Genomic DNA, 18300 nt, shown 5'->3' with positions numbered 1-18300 from the left:
TAAATCTAAGGGTTAAGAAGTATCAAATTGAGAATAAAGAAGTTCTAACAACATAGAAAGAAATTCGATGAATATAACACGGAAAAGAGAATAACAGATTTAAAAGCAAGGAAGTGGACATTATTTTAAACAATGAAATGATGATAAATGATTATTAAGGACATAAAAATATTAATAATAATACTTAAATATAATTGAAAAGAATTTGTTTAGTTTAAGAGCGGGAAAAAAAGAAAAATTATTCGCATATACATTCAGTAAAATTATTCTCAAAGGTATAATGCTTTAATGCACTTTGAAAATTCATCATTCGAAAATGATAAAATGATTTGAGAAATTACAAAAAAAAAATGCTTTCTTTTAAGTCGCATTTCAGATTTAAATGTGCAAGTTGATGACATTGTTTAATCCACATTCGCAGTCTTGGGGTCTGAAAAGAACACAAGTAAAAAAAATAATAATGAAATAAAATAAAAATCAAGTCTGTTGAGGACGTTCGATTCAATAACAGTTTTTTTTTGTTGAAAATAACAAAGGATTTGAGCTATTGAAGAATTTTCTATCATCTTTTTACGAAGAAAGCATATACATTGAATGGATGCATTATCAAATTTTTATATTAAAATTTTATTTACTTATAAAAAACTAACAATTTCAAACAATAGATATCGGAATAGTAATGTTTCTTATTTCTACTGGGTCATTTGGATTATAAAGTCTTTACAAAACAATTATAAGTGTTATGAGAAATTTCTAAAGCAGTGAACATATTTCTGAAATAATGCATATTATTTCGGAAATTCATACTTTAATTTTTATTTTGCATTAGTAATGTATACGTAATATTAGATGATATATTGGTAGTATACGTAATATTGGATGATATATTCTTAGTTTTCGCATTATCGAATGGCATATTTTCAATATTCGCGATGTCTGATCGTTCATGAGTAAGTACTTATTATGAAAGCTTGGATGAGAATGCTAGAACTAATCAAACTCTATTGACATTTAATTTTAACTAATTACAAAATGTTAAATGAAGCATAAACTGAAATTTCAATCTGATAAAAATAGAGAAGAAGTATATTGCCATAAAGACGTAATATTCTAATGCCAACGACAGTGACATTTTTGAACTCATTCTCTCATCACATTATAGCCTTAAGAGAGTGAAAATTTCTGAAGATTCAGACGGGAAAAAAAATTAAGAAATACATGATTTTCATATAATAAATCATATAAATTATATAAAGTAAAAAAAGAGAAGTTAGTTTTCAGTGAAATCAACTTCAATAATTACTAATATAAATTGAATTCATATGGATAAAATGTCTCCTACAATTTATATAACTTTGCAGGACAATATTTTATTGCGTGATAAGGCTTCAATTCAATTTAGATTACTTATAGAACTTTGGTATGAATATTCTTCTGAATATCTTCTATGGAAAGCAGCAGTAAAAAAGACAAATTTTGAATATGCATTTGAAATTTCAACATATTTTGGAGAACTTGAAGTAAATTTAAATGAAAACAGTGTTTACATTCAGGAATTAAATTCTTATATAAGAATATTTTTATTTTACTTACAAATAACAGAATTCGGGTATAACAAACATTTTTCCGCATTTTTTATTATTGCCATTTTTTTAAGGTTGAAATGTGAAAATAATAATAATAATAATAATAAATGAAAACATATTTTAATATTGTGAATTTTTTAGTGTAATTTACTTTACTAAAATGTTAAGCAGATTGAGATTGATCATTTTTAAAACAAATTACTTCTATATATGTTTTAATAATTATTTTATAGTATATTTTGTTATTTCGTAATAAGATTTTACCTCAATTTATTCTTTGCAATGATTAAAATCAGTTTGCAATACAATATTTGTTAAAATAATGTACACTTATAACTTAAAAAAAGAATTTTTAGTATAATTAAATATCTTCTGTTGATTCAAATATTGCTGAAATTTGAAGCAAACAGTCCCCTAACGAATGGCGAGTACTTATATAGTCGGAGGATTCAGCGTGGTTATCCGACCAAATTTCATCTTACTGGAAAGCAAATGCAATCCCATGGATAAACTATCCAGGCAGTAGACTGGTGCATGAGTTGATTTGGGTTTCATGGTGCAAAGATTAGATTTGACAGAGCTGTATCGGCAGGAGAAGTTTAATTTTAGACTTCTCAAAGAATGTTTAGTTTAACAATGTATTTAGTTTAATTTTGTAGACTGCCCAAAGAATAAACAATTGAAGGAGGAAATCTTTTCCCAAGAATATAGGGGAAAAGGATATCTTTAAAAGTATTTTGTACTATAAAATAGATTCTTTTTCACAGCATTAATCTTTTACTTATTTATTTCAAGAATAACAATAAAAATTTCTTATATTTATTAACATTGATTATATTAATGCAAAACTCACTAAATCTCTTTTTTTAACAAAAGTAATTGTTTAAAAAGGATCAGCTTTATTAAAAATACCTTATTACATTTATTAATTACATTCTTCGACATATTTCTATGTGGAATTCATATGATATTATTTTTACTTAGGAATCACATCGGATAATTCAATACAGCGTTTTGAAAATCGTGTAAGAAAGAATTTTGTATTCTTCATACTTTTCTTAAAGATAATGCATATTACATTTCAACCCCTACACTGTTTAAAGATATTTTATTTTATTTTCAAGAAAAAGAAAATGCTTTAGTGTATCAAACTCATTTTATTAAAGAAAATTTAAAATAATAAAATATTTTTAATGTTATTTCTATTATCATCCTTTGCTTGAAAAATTTCAGGTATTTAAATAAACTTTTATAGCTTTCGAAAAGTGACGTATTCGAAATATAAGAAATTTATAGTTTATATCCCGTTTCTTGTAAGTCTAAAAATAGTTTTGAAAACAAATCAATATTACGCTTTCAACTCAGTCAGGATCACTCAGTTAGAAAACCAAACAGTTTTTTTAGTGATAACATTTGATCTTCCATTAAATAATTGGAATCTTTTATAGTGCTTGATAATTTCATTTGGGAATTCCATTAAGTAGATAATTCAGAAAAGGAAATATTATTATTTAATCGACTATAATCCTTTAATGGATAAACAATATATTAGGAGATCAGGCAATAGTTTTGCTTACATATAGTAGAATCCAAAGGTGGCATATTCTTTTACGTATTGTTTTTACTGATGTTTTTACAGCATCGATTTAAATGAAACCATGAATCACAAATATCAATGGTCTATTTTACCGTTAGTATCTCCTCTTGTTTTACTATTTATATCCAATTATTAATAAATAATAGAACCAGAGAAATTCCTTAGCTTTGAGTTTGCGTAGATGCGGTACCATTAAGCTGAAAACATTATGTATGAATCAGTAACATTATGTATGAAAAAATTATATATGAATCAGAATTTTTAATTGAATATTAATTACTCTAATGCAATTTAACAAACAACATTTCACTTCTCTGTTTATTTTACTTTTTTGTAATTGAAACACTTTATTTTTCTTGTTCTTTCTTGTGCCTAATGAATTGCAGATTTGTACTGTTTTCGTTTGTACAACACTATCCCATTTAAATTTCATCAACTCAAATAGTTGTGAAGGCAATCTATCAACCCCAGTGACAGGAAATTTGAACAACTTTTTCAAATGAAGCGTGTGCCATTTATTAAATGAAAATAAGTAATAAACAAAATTTAAAAAAGGATTTAACAGTTTTCACAATAAACATATTTGTTTTTTAGAAATCCCATTTACGTAATTCATGTGGAGCGAGATCAGATAACAAAGGAGACCAACCTATAGCGAATTGACGATTGATCACTCATTCATCTACAAAATTGTGTCGAAACAAATGCCATATAGTTTGAGTTATGTAAATCGGTGCTCCATTTTCCTTGCCCAGAATGCATCAACATTTTTGAATTTCTCGGATCAAAATATGCCGTATTGGCGTTGTCCAGTAATGAAACAGGTTTGAATAACTAAAAATGTATCTCTCTTCAAAAAATATCGTTCTTTCATTATTTGAAGATTTTACATTGCTTTTCAAACTCTTCTATCTCTTATACAATTTAAATCTTTCATTAGAAAGATAGCAGTGATTTGTTTTATATATTTTCTTCGAATTATTTAAATTTCTTATTGAACTTCGCACTTTATTTGAACTATAATCAATTTTTAAAATGTCATTTAATTCGGATTAATCGACCATCCTTCACTGTTATCTTAATTGATATAGTTAAATTTAAACTAACTAAAGTATCAAGTTTCGTCTTTTAGATTGTTCTTAGATGTGTGCTGGAATTTTTCTTCCATTTTCAAAAATATTTTTTAAAAATTATCATTTGCCTTTGGGACATTTTCTTAATTTCATGATTTCTTATATATTGCTCAGTAATTTAATGTATATTCCCAATTATTTTCGTTTAAGAAATAAATTTATCCCTCTGTATATATAAATATACGAAAGCTCAGAAATATTGTTTTTGCTAATATATACAGACATATATATATTTTCTAATTTTTGATCAAAGATTTCCTAATCTTTTTTGATCAAGATTTTTTGAAAAAAAATCTTGCATATGTTCTGATGACTCATTTCGAATAAGAAAAGTAATAAAAATGTATCTGTAATTACACTGGCAGAGCTTGAACCGAAATGAATTTTTTCTTTTAAAATAAATTTGAAAAATATCCTACCGTAGGGTTCATTTACTATCTCTATTAATATCTAATAAAAACAGAATTTAAATTGAAGAATATATTTTCCAGTAAGAATATATATATATATATATATATGCTAGTTTCGGAGGAATCCATATTTACTGAAAAACCAAATATTTTCGTAGAAATTTGTTCAGGCTAAATTTTTTCAAACAGCGACATTTTATGACATGAAAAGGCTTTCCGCTTATTATTATCATTTTTTTCGTTAATCGAAATTTTTTCTAGGTTTTTATCGGAATTTTCACAAGGAAGTTGAGCAATTTAAAGATTGTTGGGAATTTTAAGGAAGAAAATGCCTACTTTATTTTGGAAGCTACTGTTTCATCTATGTCCTGGAGTTATGAAAAAACTCAAAGCTTTATATAGTTTCTATTTCAGCTAGATTGTAAGAAAAGGTCTCCAGAATCAAAAAAAGAAAATATCTTTTCTTTATGAGGCTTATATCTGTTACGTATTTTTAAGTTCTGTTTCTTTTTTATTAAAGTTCCTTTGTTCGATTTCACTACCTAAACATGGGCTTTTTTTTAATTTAAAGGATATTGAGATACATTCTGCTTTTTAGATTGTTTATTTACTAGTATTATGATGCATCCATAATAATATACTTGACTAATACCGAAAAAATAAAGTCTTTTCCTAGTATCTGTTCAAATTTATATAAAAAGTTGCTTTGAAGTATACAGGGAATGTGGTCTACTCCTTAGAATAAGCAGAATAATTAAAATATTCTTTCCTGGTTTTCATTTTGAGCTTTAACCAAAATTTCTTGAAATGGTGAATTTTCACTCCTCATCTATTCCTCTACTGATTTTTATTGCAATACTATCTTATTACTGATTTTTCCCTCCTTCAGATATTGCGGCATCTCCTGACTCGCATTCTGTGATCATCGGTAGGAAGGTAAAAGATTTTGAAACTGACAAGAAAGAATGAGCTATCTCAGGGGTGTAAATGTCTAGAAATTTGATGCATAAGTAACAAAGAATTTCAAACTGTTTTTGGTACTTTTGAAATGATATATCCGTTACATATGTTATCTCAAAAAGTGTCATCATACCTATAAACCCATCAATCAATCAACCATTCCAAGTATCAGAGCAGATTTTTAAAAAAAATATTTCGCGTATAGAAATAAATATTTGAAACTTACAGCATTAAAAGTAAAAAGGTCAAAACCTTTTGAAATGTTTAGTATCAGAAAAAAATGGAAATAAATTTCACGATTTACGTATATCATTAGACCATATTAGAAGAGACTTCGCTAATATTAAAATGCATTATGTTTACATTACAAAACACAATATTCGTTTGGGTCCTGGCAGTTCCTAAAATACAGAATTGGAATATGCTTTAATTCAAAAAGAAATGCAATATCGATCAACAACTCACCTAAATTTTAGAGAAGATAATGAGATTTATAGTAATATTTTTAAATGATTTTAAAAGTTGTGTTGCAAAGGGAGGAAAATAACAGAAAGTTGATTGCTATTTTAATTTGAAATATTTTAACTTATTTCTAATATAAACTTTATTATATTTTTCTATCATGATAAAATTCTGAAATGCTTATTGTTTGAAATTTACTACTGAATGTTTATTTTTGCTGAATTAACATATTTCGATTTTATACTTAGTGTTCTGTAGAATTCGCCAAATCTATTTTAATTAATTATAACTTTTTAATGAAAATCAATATAAATTAAATTATAATTTTTAAACAAATATATAAATATTTGAAACAAAATATTTGCAGCATGCACATGATTAATCAATCATTTACAATATATAACTTATTTATTTAGGCGTACTTATAAATACTTCATTTAATCGTAATAAATTCATATTTCATACACGTTACAAATGTGTGCAAAATTTGAAGATATCGTGCAAATTTCAAAGATAAAGATTGAAATAAGAATTTCCTTTTTGGTGATTTCAAAAATGTAATTCTAAATTTCTGCTTGAAAATTGAAAAAAATTTACTCAAAACTGTTTTTCTTCTAAAAAAGAAAAGTCTAAACCTTAAAAGTTAAAAATGTACATCGTTGATTAGGCCTCAGGAACGACTGTATATACGATATTTACATACTGGTATAAATAAAAGTAAAGATACGAACTTGTAATTCATAAATTCTTTACCATTTTAATATAAAATTCTGATTCTAACTAAATGAAAATTTTTAATTCATTATAAAATTGTTGAAACTTAGAATCAACAGAAGAAGTATAAAAATGCCATTATGTTTCTGGTATAAAAAAATTAATTATATAAATTATTACTGGATCTGGTACAGTAGTAACCTTATTAAAAAGTTAAATTTGCGGGAAAAAATAGTGATTTGAAATCTGATTGCAATGAAATTAAATAAAATATATAGTTTTCAAATAGAAAAAAATCTAAACATTACAGGGAAGCATAATAAGAAGTGCAATCTATTTATAATTTTAATACTAAGCATTTTATAGGCACTTTATGTCCTATAATCAACTCCAATTAATTTTCATTTCATATTAAATATAAAATAATGTTACACCAATTAAGATTATAGATTTTTCATGTTGTTCAATAAAAATCCATTACTCATGAGTCTCTGATATTACGACTTGAAGAAAATATGCAATATTTACTTCAGTGAAAACTTTTCATTTGAGAATATTTTCATTATTTATTGCAGCCATATAACCCATGCAACGTCTAAATTATATAATTAAATATTTAGTCTATCTCAAATGCTGTACCTTTGATTTAATTATTTCATTTTTTTTCAAATATTTTGAGAAATATAATTACTTCGAAGCATTTTTCAATTTAAAGAATTTATTCTAGTGCAAATCAGTGTTGATAAACTTAAAATTCTGGACTTTAATAAATTTACCTGTTCTGGATTATTTTATCTAATTAAGATGATCTTAAAATTTACCTATAACATGGTCAATGTCAAATTGATTATCATATTTTTTTAAAATCTTAGTTTATTGCAGCGTAAGCCGATAAGCTCAAATAAATGCAATGAAATATGATACATGCTTTAAAAATGCATGAAATAACACAAGTATAGAATTTTTGCTTTGAAATTTAAAATTTCTTAGGTACTACTTATTAGCTTTATTTTATGTATTTGTTCGATTTTCAAAAAGTGTATTATATTTCGTGGTGCAAAGTGTTACTATATTCTCATCGAAAACTCGATATGTTAGTATAATGAAATTGTGTTAGTTGAAATAGATTAAAATAACTTTCCTCCTTATGAATTATTATTTGTTTAAACTAATATGTTATTGAATTGAATTTGTCATTGAATATAAAGTTATTAGATGCTGATAATGCTATAATTGAAAACTGTTTTTGTAAGGAAATAAAATATGAATAAAGGGCAATAATAGTAACGATTATAATGTTTGAAATCAAGTACTTCAGAATTTAAATTTGTAAATTAAAAAAGTAATTTTTATAATAATTTAATTTAATGCTTAAGATGTTTCAAAACAAAATTCCTTAATATAAGACTTTTCCCAAATATATCAAACATTACTTAACTTTTTATAAGAAATATATCGAAAATGATAGATAGATATATTAATGATTGGAAGAAAATTGCTACTCCGCTCTGATCCATTCAATGGTAGCCAGTTTCTCACTCCTTTATGAACTTATCCTCTAACATAATAATACAGAAAATAATTCCAGCAACTTACTATTTCCTTAATAGCGTATATGCCTCTGAAGTATTATAGTCAATTATACTGTGTATTTTATGTCTTGATTAAGTTTACACATAAAAGAGGATATATGTCAAAACTGGGAAATTCCTCCTAAATTGTTAGGGAGCTATTAAGTCATAGAATTCATTCTATCTGCCTTTCAAAGGTATGATCGTATAAAACATGTCGATGCCAGAATCTATCTAATCCTTATAAAACTTTCTTAATGTTTTTTTTATTAAAATACAGGCTCTTTCTGCTTTTAACACTTGTTTCCATTAAAATAATTGTAACTGTTAGTATTTACAAAAATTAAAAATAAGGATCATGTAAGAAAATGACTATATAACCACAGTTTTACATTTTTTATTATGTTGATTCTAAAATATATAAAAAACAAATATTTTTGTCTATCAAATGTTGCATAATTTGAAGATAAATAAAATAAAAATGATCATGTTGGAAAAATTCTTTAAATGCTGAAAATGAAATGTTCTTAACATTTCATTTTCTTTTTTCAAATTCGAACACATGATTGATTGATTGATTTTTAATCAAAAATTAATATTAAATAAACATTTTTTTTAATTAAATGGGAAATCGATTGTTCTTGAGAATTCTATGTTAATGTAACAATAACCAGAATTAATAAAAAAATATGAAATTATCTTTCATTTTCATAATTTTACATTAATATCTTGATAAAATCATTACATATTGATGAAATATATTAACATCAGCTATTACTTATAAAAAATATACACATAAGTGTTAATCATTGTGGCAGAATTTGAAAGATTGCACAAATTTAAACTCAGGAACTCAAAATTATCAGTTAAAACAACAAGACATGCTCCTAATACTATATGCTTTGATACCATGGGATTTAATTTCTATTTTTGAATATAACAAAATCTGATCATATGCATGAATCTGAATTACATAAAATACAAAACTCGGCACTCTTTTTTAAAGGTGTACATTTTTCATGTATGTAATTAGTGGTTGAGCCGTGAGTAAACATGTAATTCGACAAAAACTGAGTAAAATTTTAAAAATTATTGGCGTACACAATTTACATATTTTTACGTTATCTTTGCTTATATATTTTATACACCGAAAAACATATTCCGAGACATGCATATAACTAAAGATCAATATTAATTTTCAATTGCACATTTTCTATTTCAAAAGAATCCATTGCTGATGAATTGGCATTTTCTTGAAATAGAACTTAATGCTTTTGTTAAAATTTTGCACATTTTTTTAGTTGCATAGCAGAAGTATGAATGATGTGTATAGATTTATTCCAGTGTTTTGAAGAGTTAAATAAAGTTCAGCTAAAGTGCATAAAAGTACATAAAAAGAGATTCACTCATCATATATTACAGTAAATTCTTTTTAAAGAATTTTACAAGGTAACAATTTAAAAAAATTATTCTATTTTCAGTTAAGTTTTTTAGCTATTTTTTAGCTAAATTTTATATTTAGCCAGTTTTTTCTCTCAGACTTTATTTGAAACTGTTTTAAAATTTCCATCCACACATTTTTTGTAGCCTTTAAAAATCATTTATATTCAGAAAATTATTTAAGAGACAATATTTTATCTCAGACTTGTGAGATTGGTGGTATAAATGTAATTTCTTAGTGACAAATCTGGAGGATTTTGCTTCGAATTTCGATGCCACAACATATCTGCTGTGTACGTGGGATAAGTGCACTTTAAATTCGATGCTGAGGGTCAATTACTATTATTTATAAATATTTCGACTGAAATTTCTTAGAGTTATAGAGATTAATTATGAAAATGAGAGTTGTAATTCTTTTTACACGAGTGCACAATGTCGCACAAGCATGCATTAGAGGCGTTAAACCGCACCCTGCAGGACATCCGCGGCAACCAGGTGGTGATGGGCGGAATTGTCGTTTTGCTCACAATGACCTGTTTGCAATTTTAGTGAGCACTTGCGGACTATCAAACCCCCTCCAGCTTCGGAATAAATACAAGGATGCTTGAGAAGATATCGGGCATAGGCTGGATGGAACTCACAATGACCTAATCATTAACGGAGCTTAGGTATTGATTGAGGTACAAGATGCCTAGGTCAGTTCTCATACATACATCACAATTTCCACGCGAACGAAGTCGCGGGGAAAAACTAGTTAAAATATTAAAATAAGCCTTAGAAGAAAGGGTACATAAAAATTTTGTTCCTTGAACTTAGTGTAAATTCTTCTTACAGTGTACTTTGAAGCTTTTTACTTAATAAGTTGGATATAAAAAGTTGTTGATAAATAGCAATGAAACATTTCTTCTTTTTTTCCAATTGATTAAATTTTTCTCCAGATCTGATTGAATAATTTTTTGCTATTCAAGAAGTTTCTAGAGAGGACCAAAATATTTTTTGAAGATAAACCATTGAATGTAATAATCTTTCTTTTCCTTCTTCTTTTTGAGTCAATTTTCCTTCATTCCAAGATCAGGAAGTACTGATAGTATCACGAGACTGTTAATATAAGCAGCATTTTCCAAAATTTAAGTAGATATTTGTATTTAAAAAATGAGTTGAAAAAACAATAATTTAAATTATTCTTCCAATATTTTAAAAGCAAAGGGGACATTCTGTTCTGCAAATCACAACTGCTATTTAATTATTCCTTTATTGCTGCATTTTGCATTTATTAAATCTGGTCACTGAATTAAATATGCAGATAGCAGATTCATATTAAAAGGAGAACGGCATACTAAGCACCGCCGCTGAATTATATTTCCAGGTTTAAAAGAGGAAATAAAAGTTTTGAAATAAATTAATCTGAAAGGAAACATAATGGTTCAGGAAAGTATTTTTATTTCAGCTATATCTGTTCAGATGCCATTTGAAGCAATATCACCAACAGAGACAAATAAAGGAAAACTAAACCAAAGCAAGTACAAAGGTTTGAACAATTTCAAACTAAACCTATTCATTAAACTTACAAACAAAATTTACACAGCATTTATTTTCCCTGAAGAATTTAAAAAAAATACGTCACTTTGACTCTGGGTTTATTTTCTGTTCCTTATATGTCACGTAGGGATTGGAGTGATCTCTTTGTTGTAGAAACTTATTATCTCTCTTCTTTCAACAATGAGTTCCTCCTTTTTTTATTGCTTAGACGAATTGATTGAAAAGCCACTGAGTGATACAATTCTTTTATATACTTCCAGAATTGTGCGTGCCATTTAATCTATATGTTTGATAATGAATTCTTTTAGTAAATCAGTTATAATTTCAAATCTTCAAAGAGATCAATTTTATTCGACTGTAACGAGAAATCGAGCTACTCCGATTCGCCCGAATGCACACGGATAAAGCTGAATGACGGAACGCCGCGACAATGTAGACGGGAACTATGATGAGTCCTAAGAGAAATCATCGGCCAAGGTACAACCCCTCCCATCTGTGGCGATCCCGTCATCTGTGGAAGGTAGTTGACCCCACATCATTTTTGCACCAACCAGGGTGGAGAGAACCAACCACCATACCGAAAGCTTATCATTCCCATGTTTGAGGTGACCTCGGTGGGAGTTTGTTCTACAATAAAAACTATTGCAAAAGCCAATAAAAAGAATGTCTTGTCTTTGAATATTAAACATTTTCAATTACTTTGCAAATTTATATTAAAAGTATAAAGATATATTTTGCGCTACCTACGTGTGCTTACCTCTTTTAGGAAAAATATCTTAACTTTATATTACAGGAAGGAGTTTCAACTATTGCCCTTAAATACTTCATCACACATTAACACTGGTGTGTTTGTCAAATGTTCACAACCTTTTTTGTATTATTGCTTGTGCTCTTTATGAGACTTATGTCAGAGAGGCAGAACCATTGACAGGAATTTCATAGTCAGATATGTTAGTGTAAGATTGGGTGCCACCTTTCTAAAAAAATTACACAATTCAAATTTTGGGTTTGAAAAAAGTCAATTAATACTAAAAATTTGTATAAAACCTATTTTATCTGACTGTGAAAACAATGTGAACCCAACAAAGGGAAAAAAATTAAAACCTTAAATTTAAAACAATTCTAAAATTCTTAATTAAGCTTGCATTTAAAATAATTTGTTTTATATTTATTATTTTAAAATTTATATTTCTGATATAGTAGTAAGTTGTCGTAGGAAGAAAAATTATGACACCAATTAGTAACTATTTCTAATCCTTTAATTAGATCTTGTAAGCATAAAAATAACATAGTATGCATTATATTATATAATACAATCTTCTTTATAAAAGTTAAGAATTTTCATTTTGCATGGCATATCTCACTTTAGTAATCTCGTATATCACTTTTCACTCATTTCTACCATCAAATAAAAATATTTAAGTTATAAGTTAAGGTTCATATAAAATTTTAAAATCACATATTCAGGATTTAAACGAGTTCTTATGAGGATATCCAGGTTTGAAATTATCATAATGTCAATAATTTTATTTTTCTCTTGAACCAAAGTATTAACTTACGGAATTTTGTCAACTGTTTTGCTCATAAAAAAAAGAAGAAAAAAAAACAATTTTAATAACATTTATGAGAACTGAGTCAAAAGTGGCAAAGCTATCTCCTATTTAATATAATAATCACCCTGCATTTCATTAAAATAACTTATAATTTTAATTAAGATGATGACTTAACGTAGGTTCGGGAGCCAAATGCACACACTGTTTCGCAATTGATGTGTTCCGTAATGGAAACCTTTCAGAACTCTTCACTAACAGTTTTCGACAAAGTAATTTATGAGGACAAAATTCAATACCTCGCATTAACATCATGCAGAAATTACACAAAGGTGGGATAGGATCAATTTAAAAGGCGCATATTTTTCAAGGTTTTAATTTATGAGAATTAATATGTAATTAAATATCGATTTTGAGAATTAAGTTTTAAAATAAAAATAAAGATTATAAAATGATAATATAGGATACCTATGATTCACATTTTTCTTTAGCAATTTGTTGCTTCAAAAATGTACACATTTGTATACAGCTAGATACATATAAAACTCCATTTTAGACTGAGCCCTAGCATAATTACAATATAGTTTTCCCTAGCTTGAAATAAACCTTATCTAACAAATATTTTACACTTTTTTACAATTTTTACAATAATACAATTTATTTTTAAAAAATATATGATTAAAGTTCATAAAATCATTGATAATTTAATAACTATTTATTAATATAATATTCAGTTCTGTAGCTACTGATACCATTAAGTAATGATATTTTTAAATGATTTGTTTCAAATCGGTAATTTATTGCTAAATATGTTTAAGTGCAATTTTATAAAAGTGAATACAATACATGCATTAAATTAATATATTTTATTAATATTTTTTTATGTAAAAAAGTTTTGAGATAAAAAATTGTACTTTAAAATTCTTAACAACTTTAATATTTAGGATTTTTTTTAACATTTGAAAATTTTTATCCTATTATTATATTAAGAAAATTTCTGTAACATTTTAATACAATGGTTATGATTGATTATTGATTCAAGATAATTCTAAACTATAAATACGAAATAAAAATTCTTTACCAATGCATATTAAAACTAAGTAAACAAATGTTATTATTCTTTCAATTAATTTACCTCTATTTTAAATCACCACTTTAATCTAGGGTAACTAGATCATATATATTGTTACGCATGTTTCGCAATTTCTAAATAAAATTATAAGAACTCGAATAAAATATTAACTTAGAAATAATACATTTTAAGATTTAATATACTTTCCAAGAGTGCATCTAGAATCTCATGCGTTTGCATTCGTCGAAATAATATTTGATTAGAAAAGAAAATCGTTCTAAATGCATATCATAGATTTTAATCAGTTTATAAAATATAATTTTTAAAGATCAAGTGATTATTGAAAGAATTATATAAAATAAAAATGAACTCGAATAATTATTAATTCTTCAAATTAAAAAAAAAAACTTATCTCGAATTTTATCAAGCCACAAAGGTTTCATCAGCAAGAAAGACTTTCAAACATTTTGTTGAGAGATTTCCCGATAAATTGTTGTTATAAATTAATTAAATAACGCGATTCATTTCTTAATTATCTTTAAGTAGCTGAAAAACGGGACCATTTTCTATGAAATCAACATTTGTAATAAATCAAGCATAAAATAATGAATATACAGGGTATTCTAAGATATATGGTAACAGCTAATATATGGTAATGAAAACGCTTGTTGTAATGTTGGTGGACTAATCACTAATTATCACTAAGATTCGAATCCGTAGATCACTACATATCTAAATGTCTTAAATAAAATTAAATATATCCCCTGTGAACCATCTGGCTATCATGGACGACTAGTTTTAAATAAAAGCAGTATGTAATTACTATTTAACTGTTTCATTTCTTTTTATTCTAATTAGATTATATATTTTGTTTTCGAAATATGTTGTTCTATTGATTCAACTAAAGATATATAGAATAAGGAAATATTTATAGCTTACTTGTCATTTTTGTATCGAATTCTAACTTCTAAAATGATTTAGATTTTAATTTTAAAAGTACATTAATACGATACACGATCTATAATTGATACACAGTTAAGGGGTTAAATGACGTACGTATCTGAAATATCGCAATTTCATATGCCTCGTTACTAAATATATCTTTGCCTATCAGAGATGTTACATCCAGCAATTTAATCTGGTCTGAATGTCGACATCTTTTTTTAAAAATATTTATAGGCAGCTCTTTCTCTTTAAACGCAAAGATCCGATGCATTATCATCTATCTCTATCACTGCAAAATAATCATCGCTGAATTTTTCTTTCATATTATTATTAGAATAGAGAACTTTCACCGATGTTCTTCATAAAACTTCCGAAGAACATCAGTTAAATTCCGGAAGTTCTCTCGTTGACTTCCGAGCGAATAATATTTGGTTTTCAACAAATGTCATTTGGATTCTTCAGAATACTTCTACTCTATTTATAAGAAAATAACATGAAAATTCAGGTATTTAATTATTGATCAAAAACTTTTCCTTTAATTCATAAATAACCTATAATAAATATTATAAAGGATAATATTCTTATTAAAATGGACTCAATATTTATGTCTAAAAAAATAGTGTTCATGTGAAATTCTAATCATCTTGTTTATTGTGTATTTACATTATATGTACAAAATTTGTGGTTACGATTTTATGTGTAATCACGTTCGAATATTATGAATTTAAAATTATCCATGAAATTAATCAAAATGATAAAATCCTATTAATTTAATTTACTGATTGATTAGCCGTTTAGGTGCAATTATATTGTTTACATATTTCAATAAATAAGATTTCTATCAAGTGCAAATCTTACCTTTATAGAAAAATAAAAGGAATAGGAGGAAGTATTGAAAATCAAAGGAAATTCGAACACTTACTGGATATAAGTGATATCCTTCAATAGCCTTTTTATTTTATTTTGTGGTTTGTAGCAAATTATAAATAGAAATTACACACATAGAAATATTTTTATAATATATCCAAATTGCATTCTAGTACATCCTCAAGTATGAAAACATTTTTTAAAAAAATGTATTTAATTTTTGTCTGCCATTTTTTAAAAACCAATAAAATTAATAAGGGTATTGTGCCATTTTTAAACCGAATTTATTTATTTTTAATACATGAATAAATTTAAGTTACATATAAAATATAATTCTGCTTCAAAATCTCACCTTTACTCTAGAATAAATATTATATATAAATTAAGCTAAAGAGATTCATTTATATTTGTACGAATAGGAATTAGAAATTAATGAGATTTGAAATTCATATCCGTATGCAAATTTCTCAGATTAAATACTATTTTTCAAATTTCGACGCCTAAGAATCATTTTAGCATCTAAAACTAAATTTTAATTTCTCAGACGGCATTAATTAATTACATGTTAAAAGGTGCTTAGGGCTTAAAAAATAAAATGTAAGAGATTAATATGTGGTAACAGCAGTCCTTTGACGAATGGTATTAAAACGATTAAATCAAGCTCAGTATTCAATGGTATCAACAAATTAAAGTTCTGGAATGCTTCAGTACATCGTTACATTATTGAAACTGACATTAATATTTCTCATTCCCTACGAACTTCTAGCTAATGGAGACTTTCGTACTGAGCAAGAATGTAGCGTGCTTGTACAAAAATAAGATGAAAAAAAGTTCTCAAAAGTATTTTCTGAGTTAGAATAATCTAACTAGATTTTTTTAAAGAAAATTATAAGCGAAAATACCTGACTGTCAATATGGATTTCAAACTGTATACATTTATTCAAATCATTATAAACGGAATATTTACGGGAAATTAAATCTTTATTCCCTAACACGAAGATTTATTCTTTTTTTCTGTCGACACATTTATTTTTACTTTCTCGAATACCAACAGAAAGACAGATAAAGAAACAAGACAGACAGACAAAAAGAAATTATTGTAATCTTCACGAAATTCGAATTCGAAGTTTTGACTATCTCCAAATTTCTAACCTCCATGAGTTCTAAAAACACATTTTTGGAATTAGTCTGTCTGACTGTTTCCATACAAGATTACTCTAGATTGTTATTAATACAAGAATGTTTTGAGTTAAACTGATAAAATTTGGTTTAGAAGAGTTCTATATAAAATTTGTAAATGAATATCAAACTTTGATTGAAATCCATTCAGAGAAACCTATCCTTCCAGCTTTCCGAATTTAATTTATCGTTATTAATACAAAACGAAGAAATCTATATGGATGAAATTTGGTTCATATATTTAACTTATAAAATATAGGTGAGTATCAAATTTGAAGCCGAATCATCTGTCGACCTGCACTTTCACACCGTCCTCCCGTTGGTGTGGTGTGGAGAAAGGAGTACCAGATCAGGTGTCATCCTCGTCATCTGACCGTAGTTCAAAATTATGAGGTTCGTCACAAAATGGCCCTAGTGTTGCTTTACAATGGGACGTTAATATAACTAAACTAAACCTGCACTTCCACAAGCATATAAACGCAGTAATATGTGAAATATTCAATGATTTAAACATATGAAATTTATATGTGGTTTTGTGACAATTGCAGTTCAGTGTCAAATTTTTGTTTCAATTGGTTGAACAAAAGGCGCCCAAAATACACATTTGGCTCTCTGGTTCTTGCGTAGTAACAGCATCTCAACGATTAATCGCCAAAAAATCATTTTCTATAGCCTCTTTCGTAACTATTGTTCGCCAGTAGCATACGGTTAATAATACACAATGCATTTATTAAAGAATATGCGAAAAAACTTCGAGGAAATCCCTCGCACTGGTTTATGTTGAGTTACATCAAATGTTGTTAAGATACTTAAGTTATATTTACAGTTCACTTACTGCGCAATGTTTCTTTCAAATAAGGATAATTACAAGGGGAAAATCCAAGAAGATAAAAACTTTTAAGTTCCGAGAGATTAGAATTAGATTAAAAACTGAGAAAAATTAGATATTTTAATATCCAAACTGTCCAATAATTTTGGCCAAGAAAAAAGCTTATTTCAAACAAAATTGTAACATTCTGGAATCTTTCTTTGAAGCAGGAATAAAATATGGCAGTTCTCAGTTTTTAACGAAATTAACGACGAAAATTAATTTTCTTATACTCACGCTTCACAGAATGATGCACGTGAATTTTTGTATTTTGTCAGCAACATAGTTTGCTAGTTCTACATTAAAAATTAAGTTCTTTCCATTTCTTTATTTGTGTCACAACACTGTTGTTGTACAAGAAAATTTATTTTCTGTTTTTTCGCAGATTACTGACCCATAACTTTATT

The sequence above is a fragment of the Argiope bruennichi genome, chromosome X2 (assembly GCF_947563725.1).
Source record: "Argiope bruennichi chromosome X2, qqArgBrue1.1, whole genome shotgun sequence".
NCBI lineage: Eukaryota > Metazoa > Arthropoda > Arachnida > Araneae > Araneidae > Argiope > Argiope bruennichi.
Note: the sequence above shows the minus strand (reverse complement) of the source record.